General features: G+C 51.5%; 16 non-coding genes and 16 pseudogenes across 16 annotated transcripts; all 32 read left to right on the top strand.

Annotated features, from left to right (window-relative positions):
• The first annotated feature begins 67 nt into the window (after positions 1-67).
• LOC135600674 (5S ribosomal RNA) lies at positions 68-186 on the top strand. Its single transcript, XR_010482990.1, has one exon. It is a non-coding gene; the product is annotated as a 5S ribosomal RNA (ribosomal RNA).
• A 350-nt stretch (positions 187-536) lies between these two features.
• On the top strand, positions 537-655 carry LOC135601812 (5S ribosomal RNA; annotated as a pseudogene).
• A 350-nt stretch (positions 656-1,005) lies between these two features.
• LOC135599468 (5S ribosomal RNA) lies at positions 1,006-1,124 on the top strand. Its single transcript, XR_010481890.1, has one exon. It is a non-coding gene; the product is annotated as a 5S ribosomal RNA (ribosomal RNA).
• A 350-nt stretch (positions 1,125-1,474) lies between these two features.
• LOC135599613 (5S ribosomal RNA) lies at positions 1,475-1,593 on the top strand. The gene has a single exon (XR_010481961.1). It is a non-coding gene; the product is annotated as a 5S ribosomal RNA (ribosomal RNA).
• A 350-nt stretch (positions 1,594-1,943) lies between these two features.
• LOC135601063 (5S ribosomal RNA) lies at positions 1,944-2,062 on the top strand. The gene has a single exon (XR_010483368.1). It is a non-coding gene; the product is annotated as a 5S ribosomal RNA (ribosomal RNA).
• A 350-nt stretch (positions 2,063-2,412) lies between these two features.
• LOC135601628 (5S ribosomal RNA) lies at positions 2,413-2,531 on the top strand (annotated as a pseudogene).
• A 350-nt stretch (positions 2,532-2,881) lies between these two features.
• On the top strand, positions 2,882-3,000 carry LOC135599845 (5S ribosomal RNA). Its single transcript, XR_010482187.1, has one exon. It is a non-coding gene; the product is annotated as a 5S ribosomal RNA (ribosomal RNA).
• A 350-nt stretch (positions 3,001-3,350) lies between these two features.
• LOC135602635 (5S ribosomal RNA) lies at positions 3,351-3,469 on the top strand (annotated as a pseudogene).
• A 350-nt stretch (positions 3,470-3,819) lies between these two features.
• On the top strand, positions 3,820-3,938 carry LOC135599479 (5S ribosomal RNA). The gene has a single exon (XR_010481891.1). It is a non-coding gene; the product is annotated as a 5S ribosomal RNA (ribosomal RNA).
• A 5,762-nt stretch (positions 3,939-9,700) lies between these two features.
• Positions 9,701-9,819, top strand: LOC135604400 (5S ribosomal RNA; annotated as a pseudogene).
• Positions 9,820-10,169: 350 nt separating this feature from the next.
• LOC135600103 (5S ribosomal RNA) lies at positions 10,170-10,288 on the top strand. Its single transcript, XR_010482434.1, has one exon. It is a non-coding gene; the product is annotated as a 5S ribosomal RNA (ribosomal RNA).
• A 350-nt stretch (positions 10,289-10,638) lies between these two features.
• LOC135601243 (5S ribosomal RNA) lies at positions 10,639-10,757 on the top strand. Its single transcript, XR_010483542.1, has one exon. It is a non-coding gene; the product is annotated as a 5S ribosomal RNA (ribosomal RNA).
• Positions 10,758-11,107: 350 nt separating this feature from the next.
• On the top strand, positions 11,108-11,226 carry LOC135599290 (5S ribosomal RNA; annotated as a pseudogene).
• A 350-nt stretch (positions 11,227-11,576) lies between these two features.
• Positions 11,577-11,695, top strand: LOC135602147 (5S ribosomal RNA; annotated as a pseudogene).
• A 350-nt stretch (positions 11,696-12,045) lies between these two features.
• Positions 12,046-12,164, top strand: LOC135604407 (5S ribosomal RNA; annotated as a pseudogene).
• A 350-nt stretch (positions 12,165-12,514) lies between these two features.
• Positions 12,515-12,633, top strand: LOC135601996 (5S ribosomal RNA; annotated as a pseudogene).
• Positions 12,634-12,983: 350 nt separating this feature from the next.
• Positions 12,984-13,102, top strand: LOC135600042 (5S ribosomal RNA). Its single transcript, XR_010482376.1, has one exon. It is a non-coding gene; the product is annotated as a 5S ribosomal RNA (ribosomal RNA).
• A 350-nt stretch (positions 13,103-13,452) lies between these two features.
• LOC135601340 (5S ribosomal RNA) lies at positions 13,453-13,571 on the top strand. The gene has a single exon (XR_010483635.1). It is a non-coding gene; the product is annotated as a 5S ribosomal RNA (ribosomal RNA).
• A 350-nt stretch (positions 13,572-13,921) lies between these two features.
• LOC135601419 (5S ribosomal RNA) lies at positions 13,922-14,040 on the top strand. Its single transcript, XR_010483714.1, has one exon. It is a non-coding gene; the product is annotated as a 5S ribosomal RNA (ribosomal RNA).
• A 350-nt stretch (positions 14,041-14,390) lies between these two features.
• LOC135603791 (5S ribosomal RNA) lies at positions 14,391-14,509 on the top strand (annotated as a pseudogene).
• Positions 14,510-14,859: 350 nt separating this feature from the next.
• LOC135600107 (5S ribosomal RNA) lies at positions 14,860-14,978 on the top strand. Its single transcript, XR_010482438.1, has one exon. It is a non-coding gene; the product is annotated as a 5S ribosomal RNA (ribosomal RNA).
• Positions 14,979-15,328: 350 nt separating this feature from the next.
• Positions 15,329-15,447, top strand: LOC135604103 (5S ribosomal RNA). The gene has a single exon (XR_010484193.1). It is a non-coding gene; the product is annotated as a 5S ribosomal RNA (ribosomal RNA).
• A 350-nt stretch (positions 15,448-15,797) lies between these two features.
• Positions 15,798-15,916, top strand: LOC135604475 (5S ribosomal RNA; annotated as a pseudogene).
• Positions 15,917-16,266: 350 nt separating this feature from the next.
• LOC135602148 (5S ribosomal RNA) lies at positions 16,267-16,385 on the top strand (annotated as a pseudogene).
• A 350-nt stretch (positions 16,386-16,735) lies between these two features.
• Positions 16,736-16,854, top strand: LOC135604032 (5S ribosomal RNA; annotated as a pseudogene).
• Positions 16,855-17,204: 350 nt separating this feature from the next.
• On the top strand, positions 17,205-17,323 carry LOC135601807 (5S ribosomal RNA; annotated as a pseudogene).
• A 350-nt stretch (positions 17,324-17,673) lies between these two features.
• LOC135600043 (5S ribosomal RNA) lies at positions 17,674-17,792 on the top strand. The gene has a single exon (XR_010482377.1). It is a non-coding gene; the product is annotated as a 5S ribosomal RNA (ribosomal RNA).
• Positions 17,793-18,142: 350 nt separating this feature from the next.
• On the top strand, positions 18,143-18,261 carry LOC135601341 (5S ribosomal RNA). Its single transcript, XR_010483636.1, has one exon. It is a non-coding gene; the product is annotated as a 5S ribosomal RNA (ribosomal RNA).
• Positions 18,262-18,568: 307 nt separating this feature from the next.
• LOC135601322 (5S ribosomal RNA) lies at positions 18,569-18,687 on the top strand. The gene has a single exon (XR_010483617.1). It is a non-coding gene; the product is annotated as a 5S ribosomal RNA (ribosomal RNA).
• Positions 18,688-19,037: 350 nt separating this feature from the next.
• Positions 19,038-19,156, top strand: LOC135603792 (5S ribosomal RNA; annotated as a pseudogene).
• A 350-nt stretch (positions 19,157-19,506) lies between these two features.
• LOC135599419 (5S ribosomal RNA) lies at positions 19,507-19,625 on the top strand (annotated as a pseudogene).
• A 350-nt stretch (positions 19,626-19,975) lies between these two features.
• On the top strand, positions 19,976-20,094 carry LOC135602828 (5S ribosomal RNA; annotated as a pseudogene).
• Positions 20,095-20,390: the final 296 nt, after the last annotated feature.

A 20,390-nucleotide genomic window follows, 5' to 3' on the forward strand; every position in this document is an offset into this window, starting at 1 on the left:
AAGAGGCTCCGAACATTGATACGTCGACCGCGACGTGCACATAGGCGAGGGACTAAGCACGCGAAACGGGTGCGATAATGCCAGCACTAAATCACCGGATCCCATCAAAACTCCGAAGTTAAGCATTCTTGGGCCAGAGTAGTACTACGATGGGTGACCCCCTGGGAAGTCCTCGTGTTGCACTCCTTTTTGTATCCCGGGATACGAAATATCTCCCGTAGAGCTCCGAGACGATTGTTTTGGGGCTGGAAATTTGCTGTGACCGCTACGCTGTCAGTATCGAGGGGCTCGGAGAGTGCTTTCCGGATTGGGGTCGCAATAGCGATTCCGAGATCGTTCTAGAAAGTGGCGATGGTTTCGGCACGCGCTTGCCGTGACCGATACGCAGTCGTCGGGCTAGGGCTCGGAGAGAGCTTGCAATAGGGATTTCGTGAACATTCGAGAAAGCGCCGACGATTTCGTGACGGGCAAGAGGCTCCGGACGTTGATACGCCGACCGCGACGTGCACATAAGCGAGGGACGAAGCACGCGAAACGGGTGCGATAATGCCAGCACTAAATCACCGGATCCCATCAAAACTACGAAGTTAAGCGTGCTTGGGCCAGAGTAGTACTACGATGGGTGAACCCCTGGGAAGTCCTCGTGTTGCACTCCTTTTTGCATCCCGGGATACGAAACATCTCCCGTAGAGCTCCGAGACGATTGTGTTGGGGCTGGAAATTTGCTTTGACCGCTACGCAGTCAGTATCGAGGGGCTCGGAGAGAGCTTTCCAGATTGGGGTCGCAATAGCGATTCCGAGATCGTTCTAGAAAGTGTCGATGGTTTCGGCACGTGCTTGCCGTGATCGATACGCAATCGTCGGGCTAGGGCTCGGAGAGAGCTTGCAATACGGATTTCGTGAACGTTCGAGAAAGCGACGACGGTTTCGTGACGGGCAAGAGGCTCCGGACGTTGATGCGCCGACCGCGAAGTGCACATAGGCGAGGGACGAAGCACGCGAAACGGGTGCGATAATGCCAGCACTAAATCACCGGATGCCATCAAAACTCCGAAGTTAAGCGTGCTTGGGCCAGAGTAGTACTACGATGGGTGACCCCCTGGGAAGTCCTCGTGTTGCACTCCTTTTTGCATCCCGGGATACGAAACATCTCCCGTAGAGCTCCGAGACGATTGTTTTGGGGCTGGAAATTTGCTGTGACCGCTACGCTGTCAGTATCGAGGGGCTCGGAGAGAGCTTTCCGGATTGGGGTCGCAATAGCGATTCCGAGATCGTTCTAGAAAGTGTCGATGGTTTCGGCACGTGCTTGCCGTGATCGATACGCAATCGTCGGGCTAGGGCTCGGAGAGAGCTTGCAATACGGATTTCGTGAACGTTCGAGAAAGCGACGACGGTTTCGTGACGTGCAAGAGGCTCCGGACGTTGATGCGCCGACCGCGACGTGCACATAGGCGAGGGACGAAGCACGCGAAACGGGTGCGATAATGCCAACACTAAATCACCGGATTCCATCAAAACTCCGAAGTTAAGCGTGCTTGGGCCAGAGTAGTACTACGATGGGTGACCCCCTGGGAAGTCCTCGTGTTGCACTCCTTTTTGCATCCCGGGATACGAAACATCTCCCGTAGAGCTCCTAGACGATTATTTTGGGGCTGGAAATTTGCTGTGACCGCTACGGTGTCAGTATCGAGGGGCTCGGAGAGAGCTTTCCGGATTGGGGTCGCAATAGCGATTCCGAGATCGTTCTAGAAAGTGCCGATGGTTTCGGCACGCGCTTGCCGTGACCGATACGCAGTCGTCGGGCGAGGGCTCGGAGAGAGCTTGCAATAGGGATTTCGTGAACGTTCGAGAAAGCGCCGACGGTTTCGTGACGGGCAAGAGGCTCCGGACGTTGATACGCCGACCGCGACGTGCACATAGGCGAGGGACGAAGCACGTGAAACGGGTGCGATAATGCCAGCACTAAATCACCGGATCCCATCAAAACTACGAAGTTAAGCGTGCTTGGGCCAGAGTAGTACTACGATGGGTGACCCCCTGGGAAGTCCTCGTGTTGCCCTCCTTTTTGCATCCCGGGATATGAAACATCTCCCGTAGAGCTCCGAGACGATTGTTTTGGGGCTGGAAATTTGCTGTGACCGCTACGCTGTCAGTATCGAGGGGCTCGGAGAGAGCTTTCCGGATTGGGGTCGCAATAGCGATTCCGAGATCGTTCTAGAAAGTGCCGATGGTTTCGGCACGCGTTTGCCGCGACCGATACGCATTCGTCGGGCTACGGCTCGGAGAGAGTTTGAAATAGGGATTTCGTGAACGTTCGAGAAAGCGACGACGATTTCGTGACGGGCAAGAGGCTCCGGACGTTGATGCGCCGACCGCGACGTGCACATAGGCGAGGGACGAAGCACGCGAAACAGGTGCGATAATGCCAGCACTAAATCACTGGATCCCATCAAAACACCGAAGTTAAGCGTGCTTGGGCCAGAGTAGTACTACGATGGGTGACCCCGTGGGAAGTCCTCGTGTTGCACTCCTTTTTGCATCCCGGGATACGAACAATCTCCCGTAGAGCTCCGAGACGATTGTTTTGGGGCTGGAAATTTGCTGTGACTGCTACGCTGTCAGTATCGAGGGGCTCGGAGAGAGCTTTCCGGATTGGGGTCGGAATAGCGACTACGAGATTGTTCTAGAAAGTGCCGATGGTTTCGGCACGCGCTTGCCGTGACCGATACGCAGTCGTCGGGCTACGGCTCGGAGAGAGCTTGCAATAGGGATTTCGTGAACGTTCGAGAAAGCGCCGACGGTTTCGTGACGGGTAAGAGGCTCCGAACATTGATACGTCGACCGCGACGTGCACATAGGCGAGGGACTAAGCACGCGAAACGGGTGCGATAATGCCAGCACTAAATCACCGGATCCCATCAAAACTCCGAAGTTAAGCGTTCTTGGGCCAGAGTAGTACTACGATGGGTGACCCCCTGGGAAGTCCTCGTGTTGCACTCCTTTTTGTATCCCGGGATACGAAATATCTCCCGTAGAGCTCCGAGACGATTGTTTTGGGGCTGGAAATTTGCTGTGACCGCTACGCTGTCAGTATCGAGGGGCTCGGAGAGTGCTTTCCGGATTGGGGTCGCAATAGCGATTCCGAGATCGTTCTAGAAAGTGGCGATGGTTTCGGCACGCGCTTGCCGTGACCGATACGCAGTCGTCGGGCTAGGGCTCGGAGAGAGCTTGCAATAGGGATTTCGTGAACATTCGAGAAAGCGCCGACGATTTCGTGACGGGCAAGAGGCTCCGGACGTTGATACGCCGACCGCGACGTGCACATAAGCGAGGGACGAAGCACGCGAAACGGGTGCGATAATGCCAGCACTAAATCACCAGATCCCATCAAAACTACGAAGTTAAGCGTGCTTGGGCCAGAGTAGTACTACGATGGGTGAACCCCTGGGAAGTCCTCGTGTTGCACTCCTTTTTGCAACCCGGGATACGAAACATCTCCCGTAGAGCTCCGAGACGATTGTGTTGGGGCTGGAAATTTGCTTTGACCGCTACGCAGTCAGTATCGAGGGGCTCGGAGAGAGCTTTCCAGATTGGGGTCGCAATAGCGATTCCGAGATCGTTCTAGAAAGTGTCGATGGTTTCGGCACGTGCTTGCCGTGATCGATACGCAATCGTCGGGCTAGGGCTCGGAGAGAGCTTGCAATACGGATTTCATGAACGTTCGAGAAAGCGACGACGGTTTCGTGACGGGCAAGAGGCTCCGGACGTTGATGCGCCGACCGCGAAGTGCACATAGGCGAGGGACGAAGCACGCGAAACGGGTGCGATAATGCCAGCACTAAATCACCGGATGCCATCAAAACTCCGAAGTTAAGCGTGCTTGGGCCAGAGTAGTACTACGATGGGTGACCCCCTGGGAAGTCCTCGTGTTGCACTCCTTTTTGCATCCCGGGATACGAAACATCTCCCGTAGAGCTCCGAGACGATTGTTTTGGGGCTGGAAATTTGCTGTGACCGCTACGCTGTCAGTATCGAGGGGCTCGGAGAGAGCTTTCCGGATTGGGGTCGCAATAGCGATTCCGAGATCGTTCTAGAAAGTGTCGATGGTTTCGGCACGTGCTTGCCGTGATCGATACGCAATCGTCGGGCTAGGGCTCGGAGAGAGCTTGCAATACGGATTTCGTGAACGTTCGAGAAAGCGACTACGGTTTCGTGACGTGCAAGAGGCTCCGGACGTTGATGCGCCGACCGCGACGTGCACATAGGCGAGGGACGAAGCACGCGAAACGGGTGCGATAATGCCAGCACTAAATGTTAGGACTCTAGCTTGGAGAGTCCTAATTGAGAGGGACATTCATGTAAAACTGTTAGGACTTTAGCTAGGAGAGTCCTAATTGAGAGGGACATTCTGTTAGGACTCTAGTTAGGAGAGTCCTAATTGAGAGGGACATTCATGTAGGAGGTTTTCTCTTAGAGAAGAATTAGGAGTTGTAAGGGAATAGGAGTCTTGAGTAGGAGTCCTATTAGGAGTTGGTTAGAAGTAAGAGTCTTAAGTAGGAGTCATATTAGGAGTTAGGGTTTAGAAGCCCTATAAATAGCCATGTATTCCTCCTCTTTTCTCAAGCAATAGATGAATCTTTTCTGCAGCCTTTGAGCAGCAACTTGGAGGGAGGAACCCCTATAGAGTTCCAAGGAGGCCGATCCCCTAAAGAGATCAACCCCAAGTTTAGAATCTGCAAGGGTTCTATCACCTGGTATCAGAGCAGCGTTCTTGGCATCTCGCTGCCCTTTCACAGCCATCCATCAACCCTCCACAACCATCCAAAGCAATTCCCACAATTGCTTAAAAGATCGTCACCGAATTCCGCCATCATCTCCACCACCACGGATCATCCTTTGATCTCCCCGTGAATTGCAACAGGTTCTGGTTTCCTACCTTACTGCTGCTGCAATTTAGTTATCCTTATTCGAAAATCCAAAAAAAAAAAAAAAAAAAAAATCGTTTTTATATTGCTGCATAAACTTTTCGTCACAAAGTTTTCATCTCTATGACGAAAGATATATTGCAGAATTCCAGCCGCATATCACCATCTGTTTGATCTTGCTACTGTGCTTTTTCTATCCAAATTTCTACGAAATTTTTATGACATCTTTGACACTTCTTAACAGTGGATTTCCCTTTGGTTTCATCAAAAAATTCTCAATATAAACTACTGATCTTTTATGTCCAATCTGCTGCACTTGAATTGCAGAATTCAAGCCGCATAGCACCATCTGTTTGATCTTGCTACTGTGCTTTTTCTATCCAATTTTCTACGAAATTTTTATGACATCTTTGACACTTCCTAACAGTAGATTTCCCTTTGGTTTCATCGAAAAATTCTCAATATAAACTACTGATCTTTTATGTCCAATCTGCTACACTTGAAAATCTATGCTGCAGAAAATTTCAACTGCATATCGTTGCCTTAACCCATCTATTTGCAATCTTTTTTGAATGAAATTTCTTATAGACCTCATATATCATCTTGGCTTCCATCTAAGATTGATCTATTAAGAAATTCATCTCTAAAAACGATTTTATGTTGCTGCAAATTTTCATCGTAACCCGCTGAAATTTTTCGACGATAATTCTGCAATTGCAACTTGCACCAATTTCTTTGCTGTTATACTGCCAAAATTTTCTTGATTAAATTAGATATCCTTGCTGTCATATAAACTGTGATTTTGTTATCAATTCCCTCCTCAATTCTCTTAAGTTTTTGGTGGAAATTACGTCGAGAAACCGTTGTTTCTTTGACGACAATTCTACTCTTACAAGACAGCACATACTTGCTGCAACTTCCACGGATTTCTATCAAACCTTTGCTATCATCTACCACAGATCCAAAACTTTCATCCAGAGCCCTAAAACTCTACCAAACCACACCCTCAAACTGCACCCAAAACAGCCACAAAACAAGCCTAAACCGTAGCCTACATCCACCAATCCACCAACACTTTCGACCATCACTTCTCTCAACCTATACATGCCTTTAACCCAACAGCAAAAGAGAGATCTTAACATCATTGATTTGGGGCCATATACTATGGCATCTAAGGAGGCAATCAATGCTAAATTCGAAGCCTTGGAGGCGCGAATGGAGGATAAGATTCGGACGCTCTTTACCGAACTCAGATTGGGCCGACCACTAAGCCCGAAGAAATCATATCAAAGAGAGAGCTTTGCCCAATCACACCAAGCCCGAAGAGATGACTTCCAAGAGAGGGAAAGCTCTATGACCAACCCCAACTATCCATGCATGAGAGTGGACTTCCCTAGATGGGAAGAAGGAGACCCGATTGGTTGGATTTCGCATGCGGAGCGATATTTTCGGTACCACAAAACCGCGGATGTATCTATGGTGAAAATTGCAGCTATACATCTTGAAGGGGATGCTATTCAATGGTTTGACTGGTTTGAACATACTTATGGAGTCCTTTCATGGCGACAATTCAAAGAAGAACTGCTGATTCGCTTCAGACCAACCGATTACGAGAATATTGACAAACAACTAGCAAAGATCCGACAAACCTCCACCATTCAGGAGTACCAAACCAGGTTTGAAAGGTTATCTAATCAAAATCATGATTGGTCTCAAAAACAGCTATTGAGGACCTTCATTGAGGGCTTGAAGCCGGAGATCCGAGGAGAAGTTAAAGCGCGACAACCGTATACGCTTATGGCAGCCATCTCTTTCGCACGACATCAAGAGGAGCAATTGAACCATGAAGCTCGGAGGACTAGGGTCACTCCTCAACCAGTAATATTGAAGCCCTCAGCCCCCCCTACTGTCGACCAAGTCCCTGCACCAAAGAGGTTAACAGGAGAAGAGCTTCGGGAGCGATATGCGAAGGGGTTATGTTGGCATTGTGACGAGCCGTGGAGCCGTGAGCATCGCTGCAGTAAAGGAGGACTTCTTATGATTGAACCGATAGAAGAAGAGGTCATTGAACATCCAAAAGAGAGCTTTGAATATGAAGAAGAAGATGCAGAAGAAGAGCCACAACCGACCGAAGTTACGGTACATACACTAGCTAGCTACTCAAACCCGCAAACGATGAAAATTGGAGGCCTTCTCAAACAACAACCAATCACTGTTCTCATCGACACGGGCAGTACTACTAACTTCCTAAATAGTAAGCTTGCTGTTCGGATATCATTACCTATCGAGAATCGCTGCAAGTTTGATGTTAAGGTCGCCGACGGACGGATTTTGAATTGTGATCATAGGCGCTTGCAGGAGAAACTATTGCTGGAGGACCAAGAGATAATTGCAGATTTCTTCCTTCTCCCTCTTAACAATCATGAGGCCATGCTCAGAATTAAATGGTTGATGACATTAGGTGATATTTCCTGGAATTTTATAAAACTAATTATGAAATTTTACAGTAAGGAGAAACAGGTGACATTGCACGGGAAACGTGGGGGCGACATAACAACGATTTGTACACAACAAATGGAGAATGTTTTGCATAAAGCATACAGCGGCTTTTTGGTACAACTTGAGCAGCAAACTAAGGGAGAGCTAACAGAATTTGAAGATCCAAATCTACTTCCTTTGCTTGCTGAATTTTCAAATATATTTGACGAACCGCGCAACCTACCTCTTACCTGTCGGCATGATCATTGTATAATGATTCTTCCAGGAAAATCTTCAGCAAATGCTCAGCCATATCAGTATCCACATCTCCAGAAGGATGAAATAGAAAGGATTATAAAAGAGATGCTCGAAACAGGAGTTATTCGGCCAAGTTGCAACCTCTACTCTTCGCCGGTGCTACTTGTATGCAAGAAGGACGGAACAAGGCGAATATGTGTTGATTACCGAGCTCTCAATGGCATAATCATCAAGGACAAATACTTTATTCAAATAGTAGATGAATTGCTAGATGAAAGGGAGCACAAATCTTTACAAAGCTGGACCTTTGATCCGGGTATCATCAAATACGAGCATGCGAAGAAGACATACGGAAAACCACATTTTGAACACACAACAACCACAAATTTTTGCTTTCTTCAACAAAAGGTGGAATATCTTGGGCATATCATATCAGAGGAAGGTGTGGCAGTGGACCCCTTCAAAATTGGAGCAATGCAAAACTGGCCGACCTCGAGAAACATAAAATTGCTACATGGCTTTCTGGGTTTAACAGGCTACTACCGCAAGTTCGTGAAAAACTATGGAAAGATCAGTGCACCACTTACTCCCTTACTAGAAAAAAAATGTCTTCCAATGGTTGAACAGAGCCTCCGCTGCCTTCAACAAACTTAAGGCAGCTATGACGACGACGCCGGTGCTAACACTACCAGATTTCAACCGACCCTTCATTATTGAGGTCGACACATCTGGAGTCAGAATTGGAGCCATTCTCATGCAAGATGGTCGACCACTCGCATACACTAGCAAGGCATTATCTCCCTCCGATCAAAATATGTCAACATATGATAAGGAGATGCTCGCCATTGTGCGTGCAGCAACGAGGTGGAGATTGTACTTGATCAGGCGATACTTTCAAATCAAGACCGACCATAAAAGCCTAAAATATCTCTTGGAACAGAAGATATCTTCCCCCGAGCAGCAAAAATGGGTAACAAAACTTCTTGGATTTGATTTTGAAATAACTTACAAAAAGGGGAAAGAGAATGTTCTTGCAGATGCGCTTTCGCAACTACCCGAGCAAGTTGAAGTTTCGACCGTTTCACTTCCGACCAGCGACTTCCTATAGGATATTAAGATGGAATGGCAAGAAGATTCAGATACTAGTAAGATTATAAAAAAATTGGAGGAAGCACCAAGCCCCATGGCTCATTACAATTGGGACTCAAAAGAATTACACTATAAGGGACGCATTGTGCTTGTGACAAATTCTACTTGCATCTTCAATAGCAGATTTTGGACAAAGTTATTCTATATGCAGGGTACTAAATTGAAAAGGAGTACGACATATCACCCACAAACCAACAGCCAATCGGAAGTTTTAAACAGGTGCTTGGAGACAGCCCAAAGCCACCCACCAAATATGACTACCCAAAGAGAACTCCAGACCCAGCTAAGTGCCATTATTGATCGACGGATCGTGACTCGACGACGACAACCCACTAATGAAGTGCTAATACAGTGGGCGAACCTACCAAAAGAAGATGCCACTTGGGAGAACTATGACGACTTGAAGATCAAATTCCCAGAATTCATGAATCATCAGCCTCGAGGACAAGGCTGATTTGAAGAGGGCGGGTTTGTTAGGACTCTAGCTTGGAGAGTCCTAATTGAGAGGGACATTCATGTAAAACTGTTAGGACTTTAGCTAGGAGAGTCCTAATTGAGAGGGACATTCTGTTAGGACTCTAGTTAGGAGAGTCCTAATTGAGAGGGACATTCATGTAGGAGGTTTTCTCTTAGAGAAGAATTAGGAGTTGTAAGGGAATAGGAGTCTTGAGTAGGAGTCCTATTAGGAGTTGGTTAGAAGTAAGAGTCTTAAGTAGGAGTCATATTAGGAGTTAGGGTTTAGAAGCCCTATAAATAGCCATGTATTCCTCCTCTTTTCTCAAGCAATAGATGAATCTTTTCTGCAGCCTTTGAGCAGCAACTTGGAGGGAGGAACCCCTATAGAGTTCCAAGGAGGCCGATCCCCTAAAGAGATCAACCCCAAGTTTAGAATCTGCAAGGGTTCTATCACTAAATCACCGGATTCCATCAAAACACCGAAGTTAAGCGCGCTTGGGCGAGAGTAGTACTACGATGGGTGACCCCCTGGGAAGTCCTCGTGTTGCACTCCTTTTTGCATCCCGGGATACGAAACATCTCCCGTAGAGCTCCGAGACGATTATTTTGGGGCTGGAAATTTGCTGTGACCGCTACGGTGTCAATATCGAGGGGCTCGGAGAGAGCTTTCCGGATTGGGGTCGCAATAGCGATTCCGAGATCGTTCTAGAAAGTGCCGATGGTTTCGGCACGCGCTTGCCGTGACCGATACGCAGTCGTCGGGCGAGGACTCGGAGAGAGCTTGCAATAGGGATTTCGTGAACGTTCGAGAAAGCGCCGACGGTTTCGTGACGGGCAAGAGGCTCCGGACGTTGATACGCCGACCGCGACGTGCACATAGGCGAGGGACGAAGCACGTGAAACGGGTGCGATAATGCCAGCACTAAATCACCGGATCCCATCAAAACTACGAAGTTAAGCGTGCTTGGGCCAGAGTAGTACTACGATGGGTGACCCCCTGGGAAGTCCTTGTGTTGCACTCCTTTTTGCATCCCGGGATACGAAACATCTCCCGTAGAGCTCCGAGACGATTGTTTTGGGGCTGGAAATTTGCTGTGATCGCTACGCTGTCAGTATCGAGGGGCTCGGAGAGTGCTTTCCAGATTGGGGTCGCAATAGCGATTCCGAGATCGTTCTAGAAAGTGCCGATGGTTTCAGCACGCGCTTGCCGTGACCGATACGTAGTCGTCGGGCTAGGGCTCGGAGAGAGCTTGCAATAGGGATTTCGTGAACGTTCGAGAAAGCGCCGACGGTTTCGTGACGGGCAAGAGGCTCCGGACGTTGATGCGCCGACCGCGACGTGCACATAGGCGACGGACGAAGCACTCGAAACGGGTGCGATAATGCCAGCACTAAATCACCGGATCCCATCAAAACTCCGAAGTTAAGCGTGCTTGGGCCAGAGTAGTACTACGATGGGTGACCCCCTGGGAAGTCCTCGTGTTGCACTCCTTTTTGCATCCCGGGATACGAAACATCACCCGTAGAGCTCCGAGACGATTGTTTTGGGGCTGGAAATTTGCTGTGACCGCTACGCAGTCAATATCGAGGGGCTCGGAGAGAGCTTTCCGGGTTGGGGTGCCAATAGCGATTCCGAGATCGTTCTAGAGAGTGCCGATGGTTTCGGCACGTGCTTGCCTTGATCGATACGCAGTCGTCGGGCTAGGGCTCGGAGAGAGCTTGCAATAGGGATTTCGTGAACGTTCGAGAAAGCGCCGACGGTTTCGTGACGGGCAAGAGGCTCCGGACGTTGCTGCGCCGACCGCGACGTGTATATAGGCGAGGGACGAAGCTCGCGAAACGGGTGCGATAGTGGTAGCACTAAATCATCGGATCCCATCAAAACATCGAAGTGAAGCGTGCTTGGGCCAGAGTAGTACAACGATGGGTGACCCCCTGGGAAGTCCTCGTGTTGCACTCCTTTTTGCATCCCGGGATACGAAACATCTCCCGTAGAGCTTCGAGACATTTGTTTTGGGGCTGGAAATTTGCTTTGACCGCTACGCTGTCAGTATCGAGGGGCTCAGAGAGAGCTTTCCGGATTGGGGTCGCAATAGTGATTCCGAGATCGTTCTAGAAAGTGCCGATGGTTTCGGCACGCGCTTGCCATGACCGATACGCAGTCGTCGGGCTAGGGCTAGGAGAGAGCTTGCAATAGGGATTTCGTGAACGTTCGAGAAAGCGACGACGGTTTCGTGATGGGCAAGAGGCTCCGGACGTTGATGCGCCGACAGCGACGTGCACATAGGCGAGGGACGAAGCACGCGTAACGGGTGCGATAATGCCAGCTCTAAATCACCAGATCCCATCAAAACACCGAAGATAAGCGTGCTTGGGCCAGAGTAGTACTACGATGGGTGACTCCCTGGGAAGTCCTCGTGTTGCACTCCTTTTTGCATCCCGGGATACGAAATATCTCACGTAGAGCTCCGAGACGATTGTTTTGGGGCTGGAAATTTGCTATGACCGCTACGCAGTCAGTATCGAGGGGCTCAGAGAGATCTTCTCGGACCTGGGTCGCAATACCGATTCCGAGATCGTTCTAGAAAGTGCCAATGGTTTCGGCACGTGCTTGCCGTGATCGATACGCAGTCGTCGGGCTAGGGCTTGGAGAGAGCTTGCAATAGGGATTTCGTGAACGTTCGAGAAAGCGCCGACGGTTTCGTGACGGGCAAGAGGCTCCGGACGTTGATGCGCCGACCGCGACGTGTACATAGGCGAGGGACGAAGCTCACGAAACGGGTGCGATAATGGCAGCACTAAATCACCGGATCCCATCAAAACACCGAAGTTAAGCGTGCTTGGGCCCGAGTAGTACTACGATGGGTGATCCCCTGGGAAGTCCTCGTGTTTCACTGCTTTTTGCATCCCAGGATACGAAACATCTCCCGTAGAGCTCCGAGACATTTGTTTTGGGGCTGGAAATTTGCTGTGACTGCTACACTCTCAGTATCGAGGGGATCGGAGAGAGCTTTCCGGATTGGGGTCGCAAGAGCGATTCCGAGATCGTTCTAGAAAGTGACGATGGTTTCGGCACGTGCTTGCCGTGATCGATACGCAGTCGTCGGGCTAGGGCTCGGAGAGAGCTTGCAATAGGGATTTCGTGAACGTTCGAGAAAGCGCCGATGGTTTCGTGACGAGCAAGATGCTCCAGACGTTGATGCGCCGACCGCGACGTGTACATAGGCGAGGGACGAAGCTCGCGAAACGGGTGCGATAATGGCAGCACGAAATCACCGGATCCCATCAAAACACTGAAGTTAAGCGTGCTTGGGCCCGAGTAGTACTACGATGGGTGACCCCCTGGGAAGTCCTCGTGTTGCACTCCTTTTCGCATCCCGGGATACGAAACATCTCCCGTAGAGCTCCGAGACGATTGTTTTGGGGCTGGAAATTTGCTGTGACCGCTACGCTGTCAGTATCGAGGGGCTCGGAGAGAGCTTTCCGGATTGGGGTCGCAATAGCGATTCCGAGATCGTTCTAGAAAGTGCCGATGGTTTCGGCACGCGCTTGCCGTGACCGATACGCAGTCGTCGAGCTAGGGCTCGGAGAGAGCTTGCAATAGGGATTTCGTGAACGTTCGAGAAAGCGCCGATGGTTTCGTGACGGGCAAGAGGCTCCGGACGTTGATACGCTGACCGCGACGTGCACAAAGGCGAGGGACGAAGCACGCGAAACGGGTGCGATAATGCCAGCACTAAATCAATGGATCCCATCAAAACTCCGAAGTTAAGCGTGCTTGGGCCAGAGTAGTACTAGGATGGGTGACCCCCTGGGAAGTCCTCGTGTTGCACTCCTTTTTGCATCCCGGGATACGAAACATCTCCCATAGAGCTCCGAGACATTTGTTTTGGGGCTGGAAATTTGCTTTGACCGCTACACAGTCAGTATCGAGGGGCTCAGAGAGAGCTTTCCGGATTGGGGTCGCAATAGCGATTCCGAGATCGTTCTAGAAAGTGCCGATGGTTTCGGCACGCGCTTGCCGTGACCGATACGCAGTCGTCGGGCTAGGGCTCGGAGAGAGCGTGCAATAGGGATTTCGTGAACGTTCGAGAAAGCGACGACGGTTTCGTGACGGGCAAGAGGCTCCGGACGTTGATGCCCCGACCGCGACGTGCACATTGGCGAGGGACGAAGCACGCGAAATGGGTGCGATAATGCTAGCACTAAATCACCAGATCCCATCAAAACACCGAAGTTAAGCGTGCTTGGGCTAGAGTAGTACTACGATGGGTGACCCCCTGGGAAGTCCTCGTGTTGCACTCCTTTTTGCATCCCGGGATACGAAACATTACCCGTAGAGCTCCGAGACGATTGTTTCGGGGCTGGAAATTTGCTGTGACCGCTACGCTGTCAGTATCGAGGGGCTCGGAGAGAGCTTTCCGGATTGGGGTCGCAATAGCGATTCCTAGATCGTTCTAGAGAGTGCCGATGGTTTTGGCACGTGCTTGCCGTGATCGATACGCAGTCGTCGGGCTAGGGCTCGGAGAGAGCATGCAATAGGGATTTCGTGAACGTTCGAGAAAGCGCCGACGGTTTCGTGACGGGCAAGAGGCTCCGGACGTTGCTGCGCCGACCGCGACGTGTACATAGGCGAGGGACGAAGCTCGCGAAACGGGTGCGATAATGGCAGCACTAAATCACCGGATCCCATCAAAACACCGAAGTTAAGCGTGCTTGGGCCAGAGTAGTACTACGATGGGTGACCCCCTGGGAAGTCCTCGTGTTGCACTCCTTTTTGCATCCCGGGATACGAAACATCTCCAGTAGAGCTCCGAGACATTTGTTTTGGGGCTGGAAATTTGATTTGACCGCTAAGCTGTCAGTATCGAGGGGCTCAGAGAGAGCATTACGGATTGGGGTCGCAATAGCGATTCCGAGATCATTCTAGAAAGTGCCGATGGTTTCGGCACGCGCTTGCCGTGACCGATACGCAGTCGTCGGGCTAGGGCTAGGAGAGAGCTTGCAATTGGGATTTCGTGAACGTTCGAGAAAGTGACGACGGTTTCGTGATGGGCAATAGGCTCCGGACGTTGATGCGCCGACCACGACGTGCACATAGGCGAGGGACGAAGCACGCGAAACGGGTGCGATAATGGCAGCACTAAATCACCAGATCCCATCAAAACACCGAAGTTAAGCGTGCTTGGGCCAGAGTAGTACTACGATGGGTGACTCCCTGGGAATTCCTCGTTTTGCACTCCTTTTTGCATCCCGGGATACGAAACATCTCCCATATAGCTCCGAGGCGATTGTTTTGGGGCTGGAAATTTGCTGTGACCGCTATGCAGTCAGTATCGAGGGGCTCGGAGAGAGCTTTCCGGATTGGGGTCGCAATAGCGATTCCGAGATCGTTCTAGAAAGTGCCAATGGTTTCGGCACGCGCTTGCCGTGACCGATACGCAGTCGTCGGGCGAGGGCTCGGAGAGAGCTTGCAATAGGGATTTCGTGAACGTTCGAGAAAGCGCCGACGGTTTCGTGACGGGCAAGAGGCTCCGGACGTTGATACGCCGACCGCGACGTGCACATAGGCGAGGGACGAAGCACGCGAAACGGGTGCGATAATGCCAGCACTAAATCACCGGATCCCATCAAAACACCGAAGTTAAGCGTGCTTGGGCCAGAGTAGTACTACGATGGGTGACCCCCTGGGAAGTCCTCGTGTTGCACTCCTTTTTTCATCCCGGGATATGAAACATCTCCCGTAGAGCTCCGAGACAATTGTGTTGGGGCTGGAAATTTGCTTTGACCGCTACGCAGTCAGTATCGAGGGGCTCGGAGAGAGCTTTCCGGATTGGGGTCGCAATAGCGATTCCGAGATCGTTCTAGAAAGTGTCGATGGTTTCGGCACGTGCTTGCCGTGATCGATACGCAATCGTCGGGCTAGGGCTCGGAGTGAGCTTGCAATAGGGATTTCATGAATGTTCGAGAAAGCGACGACGGTTTCGTGACGGGCAAGAGGCTCCGGACGTTGATGCGCCGACCGCGACGTGCACATAGGCGATGGACGAAGCACTCGAAACGGGTGCGATAATGCCAGCACTAAATCACCGGATCCCATCAAAACTCCGAAGTGAAGCGTGCTTGGGCCAGAGTAGTACTACGATGGGTGACCCCCTGGGAAGTCCTCGTGTTGCACTCCTTTTTGCATCCCGGGATACGAAACATCACCCGTAGAGCTCCGAGACGATTGTTTTGGGGCTGGAAATTTGCTGTGACCGCTACGCAGTCAATATCGAGGGGCTCGGATAGAGCTTTCCGGGTTGGGGTGCCAATAGCGATTCCGAGATCGTTCTAGAGAGTGCCGATGGTTTCGGCACGTGCTTGCCTTGATCGATACGCAGTCGTCGGGCTAGGGCTCGGAGAGAGCTTGCAATAGGGATTTCGTGAACGTTCGAGAAAGCGCCGACGGTTTCGTGACGGGCAAGAGGCTCCGGACGTTGCTGCGCCGACCGCGACGTGTATATAGGCGAGGGACGAAGCTCGCGAAACGGGTGCGATAGTGGTAGCACTAAATCATCGGATCCCATCAAAACATCGAAGTGAAGCGTGCTTGGGCCAGAGTAGTACTACGATGGGTGACCCCCTGGGAAGTCCTCGTGTTGCACTCCTTTTTGCATCCCGGGATACGAAACATCTCCCGTAGAGCTTCGAGACATTTGTTTTGGGGCTGGAAATTTGCTTTGACCGCTACGCTGTCAGTATCGAGGGGCTCAGAGAGAGCTTTCCGGATTGGGGTCGCAATAGCGATTCTGAGATCGTTCTAGAAAGTGCCGATGGTTTCGGCACGCGCTTGCCATGACCGATACGCAGTCGTCGGGCTAGGGCTCGGAGAGAGCTTGCAATAGGGATTTCGTGAACGTTCGAGAAAGCGACAACGGTTTCGTGATGGGCAAGAGGCTCCGGACGTTGATGCGCCGACCGCGACGTGCACATAGGCGAGGGACGAAGCACGCGTAACGGGTGCGATAATGCCAGCTCTAAATCACCAGATCCCATCAAAACACCGAAGATAAGCGTGCTTGGGCCAGAGTAGTACTACGATGGGTGACTCCCTGGGAAGTCCTCGTGTTGCACTCCTTTTTGCATCCCGGGATACGAAATATCTCACGTAGAGCTCCGAGACGATTGTTTTGGGGCTGGAAATTTGCTATGACCGCTACGCAGTCAGTATCGAGGGGCTCAGAGAGATCTTCCCGGACCTGGGTCGCAATAGCGATTCCGAGATCGTTCTAGAAAGTGTCGATGGTTTCGGCACGTGCTTGCCGTGATCGATACGCAGTCGTCGGGCTAGGGCTTGGAGAGAGCTTGCAATAGGGATTTCGTGAACGTTCGAGAAAGCGCCGACGGTTTCGTGACGGGCAAGAGGCTCCGGACGTTGATGCGCCGACCGCGACGTGTACATAGGCGAGGGACGAAGCTCGCGAAACGGGTGCGATAATGGCAGCACTAAATCACCGGATCCCATCAAAACACCGAAGTTAAGCGTGCTTGGGCCCGAGTAGTACTACGATGGGTGACCCCCTGGGAAGTCCTCGTGTTTCACTGCTTTTTGCATCCCGGGATACGAAACATCTCCCGTAGAGCTCCGAGACGTTTGTTTTGGGGCTGGAAATTTGCTGTGACTGCTACACTGTCAGTATCGAGGGGATCGGAGAGAGCTTTCCGGATTGGGGTCGCAAGAGCGATTCCGAGATCGTTCTAGAAAGTGACGATGGTTTCGGCACGTGCTTGCCGTGATCGATACACAGTCGTCGGGCTAGGGCTCGGAGAGAGCTTGCAATAGGGATTTCATGAACGTTCGAGAAAGCGCCGATGGTTTCGTGACGAGCAAGATGCTCCAGACGTTGATGCGCCGACCGCGACGTGTACATAGGCGAGGGACGAAGCTCGCGAAACGGGTGCGATAATGGCAGCACGAAATCACCGGATCCCATCAAAACACTGAAGTTAAGCGTGCTTGGGCTCGAGTAGTACTACGATGGGTGACCCCCTGGGAAGTCCTCGTGTTGCACTCCTTTTCGCATCCCGGGATACGAACCATCTCCCGTAGAGCTCCGAGACGATTGTTTTGGGGCTGGAAATTTGCTGTGACCGCTACGCTGTCAGTATCGAGGGGCTCGGAGAGAGCTTTCCGGATTGGGGTCGCAATAGCGATTCCGAGTTCGTTCTAGAAAGTGCCGATGGTTTCGGCACGCGCTTGCCGTGACCGATACGCAGTCGTCGAGCTAGGGCTCGGAGAGAGCTTGCAATAGGGATTTCGTGAACGTTCGAGAAAGCGCCGATGGTTTCGTTACGGGCAAGAGGCTCCAGACGTTGATACGCTGACCGCGACGTGCACAAAGGCGAGGGACGAAGCACGCGAAACGGGTGCGATAATGCCAGCACTAAATCAATGGATCCCATCAAAACTCCGAAGTTAAGCGTGCTTGGGCCAGAGTAGTACTAGGATGGGTGACCCCCTGGGAAGTCCTCGTGTTGCACTCCTTTTTGCATCCCGGGATACGAAACATCTCCCATAGAGCTCCGAGACATTTGTTTTGGGGCTGGAAATTTGCTTTGACCGCTACGCAGTCAGTATCGAGGGGCTCAGAGAGAGCTTTCTGGATTGGGGTCGCAATAGCGATTCCGAGATCGTTCTAGAAAGTGCCGATGGTTTCGGCACGCGCTTGCCGTGACCGATACGCAGTCGTCGGGCTAGGGCTCGGAGAGAGCGTGCAATAGGGATTTCGTGAACGTTCGAGAAAGCGACGACGGTTTCGTGACGGGCAAGAGGCTCCGGACGTTGATGCCCCGACCGCGACGTGCACATTGGCGAGGGACGAAGCACGCGAAATGGGTGCGATAATGCTAGCACTAAATCACCAGATCCCATCAAAACACCGAAGTTAAGCGTGCTTGGGCTAGAGTAGTACTACGATGGGTGACCCCCTGGGAAGTCCTCGTGTTGCACTCCTTTTTGCATCCCGGGATACGAAACATTACCCGTAGAGCTCCGAGACGATTGTTTCGGGGCTGGAAATTTGCTGTGACCGCTACGCTGTCAGTATCGAGGGGCTCGGAGAGAGCTTTCCGGATCGGGGTCGCAATAGCGATTCCGAGATCGTTCTAGAGAGTGCCGATGGTTTCGGCACGTGCTTGCCGTGATCGATACGCAGTCGTCGGGCTAGGGCTCGGAGAGAGCATGCAATAGGGATTTCGTGAACGTTCGAGAAAGCGCCGACCGCGAAGTGTACATTGGTGAGGGACGAAGCTCGCGAAACGGGTGCGATAATGCCAGCACTAAATCACCTGATCCCATCAAAACACCGAAGTTAAGCGTGCTTGGGCCAGAGTAGTACTACGATGGGTGACCCCCTGGGAAGTCCTCGTGTTGCACTCCTTTTTGCATCCCGGGATACGAAACATCTCCAGTAGAGCTCCGAGACATTTGTTTTGGGGCTAGAAATTTGCTTTGACCGCTAAGCTGTCAGTATCGAGGGGCTCAGAGAGAGCATTCCGGATTGGGGTCGCAATAGCGATTCCGAGATCATTCTAGAAAGTGCCGATGGTTTCGGCACGCGCTTGCCGTGACCGATACGCAGTCGTCGGGCTAGGGCTAGGAGAGAGCTTGCAATTGGGATTTCGTGAACGTTCGAGAAAGCGACGATGGTTTCGTGATGGGCAAGAGGCTCCGGACGTTGATGCGCCGACCACGACGTGCACATAGGCGAGGGACGAAGCACGCGAAACGGGTGCGATAATGGCAGCACTAAATCACCAGATCCCATCAAAACACCGAAGTTAAGCGTGCTTGGGCCAGAGTAGTACTACGATGGGTGACTCCCTGGGAATTCCTCGTTTTGCACTCCTTTTTGCATCCCGGGATACGAAACATCTCCCATATAGCTCCGAGGCGATTGTTTTGGGGCTGGAAATTTGCTGTGACCGCTACGCAGTCAGTATTGAGGGGCTCGGAGAGAGCTTTCCGGATTGGGGTCGCAATAGCGATTCCGAGATTGTTCTAGAAAGTGCCGATGGTTTCGGCACGTGCTTGCCGTGATCGATACGCAGTCGTCGGGCTAGGGCTCGGAGAGAGCTTGCCATAGGGATTTCGAGAACGTTCGAGAAAGCGCCGACGGTTTCGTGACGGGCAAGAGGCTCCGGACGTTGATGCGCCGACCGTGACGTGTACATAGGCAAGGGACGAAGCTCGCGAAACGGGTGCGATAATGGCAGCAATAAATAACCGGATCCCATCAAAACACCGAAGTTAAGCGTGCTTGGGCCTGAGTAGTACTACGATGGGTGACCCCCTGTGAAGTCCTCGTGTTTCACTGCTTTTTGCATCCCGGGATACGAAACATCTCCCGTAGAGCTCCGAGACATTTGTTTTGGGGCTGGAAATTTGCTTTGACCGCTACGCAGTCATTATCGAGGGGCTCAGAGAGAGATTTCCGGATTGGGGTCGTAATAGCGATTCCGAGATCGTTCTAGAAAGTGCCGATGGTTTCGGCACGTGCTTGCCGTGATCGATACGTAGTCGTTGGGCTCGGGCTCGGAGAGAGCTTGCAATAGGGATTTCGTGAACGTTCGAGAAAGCGACGACGGTTTCGTGACGGGCAAGAGGCTCCGGACGTTGATGCGCCGACCGTGACGTGCACATAGGCGAGGGACGAAGCACGCGAAACGGGTGCGATAATGCCAGCACTAAATCACCAGATCCCATCAAAACACCAACGTTAAGCGTGCTTGGGCCAGAGTAGTACTACGATGGGTGACCCCTTGGGAAGTCCTCGTGTTGCACTCTTTTTTGCATCCCGAGATACGAAACATCTCCCGTAGAGCTCCGAGACGATTGTTTTGGGGCTGGAAATTTGCTGTGACCGCTACGCTGTCAGTATCGAGGGGCTCGGATAGAGCTTTCCTGATTGGGGTCGCAATAGCGATTCCGAGATCGTTCTAGAAAGTGCCGATGGTTTCGGCACGTGCTTTCCGTGATCGATACGCAGTCGTCGGGCTAGGGCTCGGAGAGAGCTTGCAATAGGGTTTTCGTGAACGTTCGAGAAAGCACCGACGGTTTCGTGACGGGCAAGAGGCTCCGGA

This window comes from Musa acuminata, chromosome BXJ2-1, assembly GCF_036884655.1.
Source record: "Musa acuminata AAA Group cultivar baxijiao chromosome BXJ2-1, Cavendish_Baxijiao_AAA, whole genome shotgun sequence".
Classification (NCBI taxonomy): domain Eukaryota; kingdom Viridiplantae; phylum Streptophyta; class Magnoliopsida; order Zingiberales; family Musaceae; genus Musa; species Musa acuminata.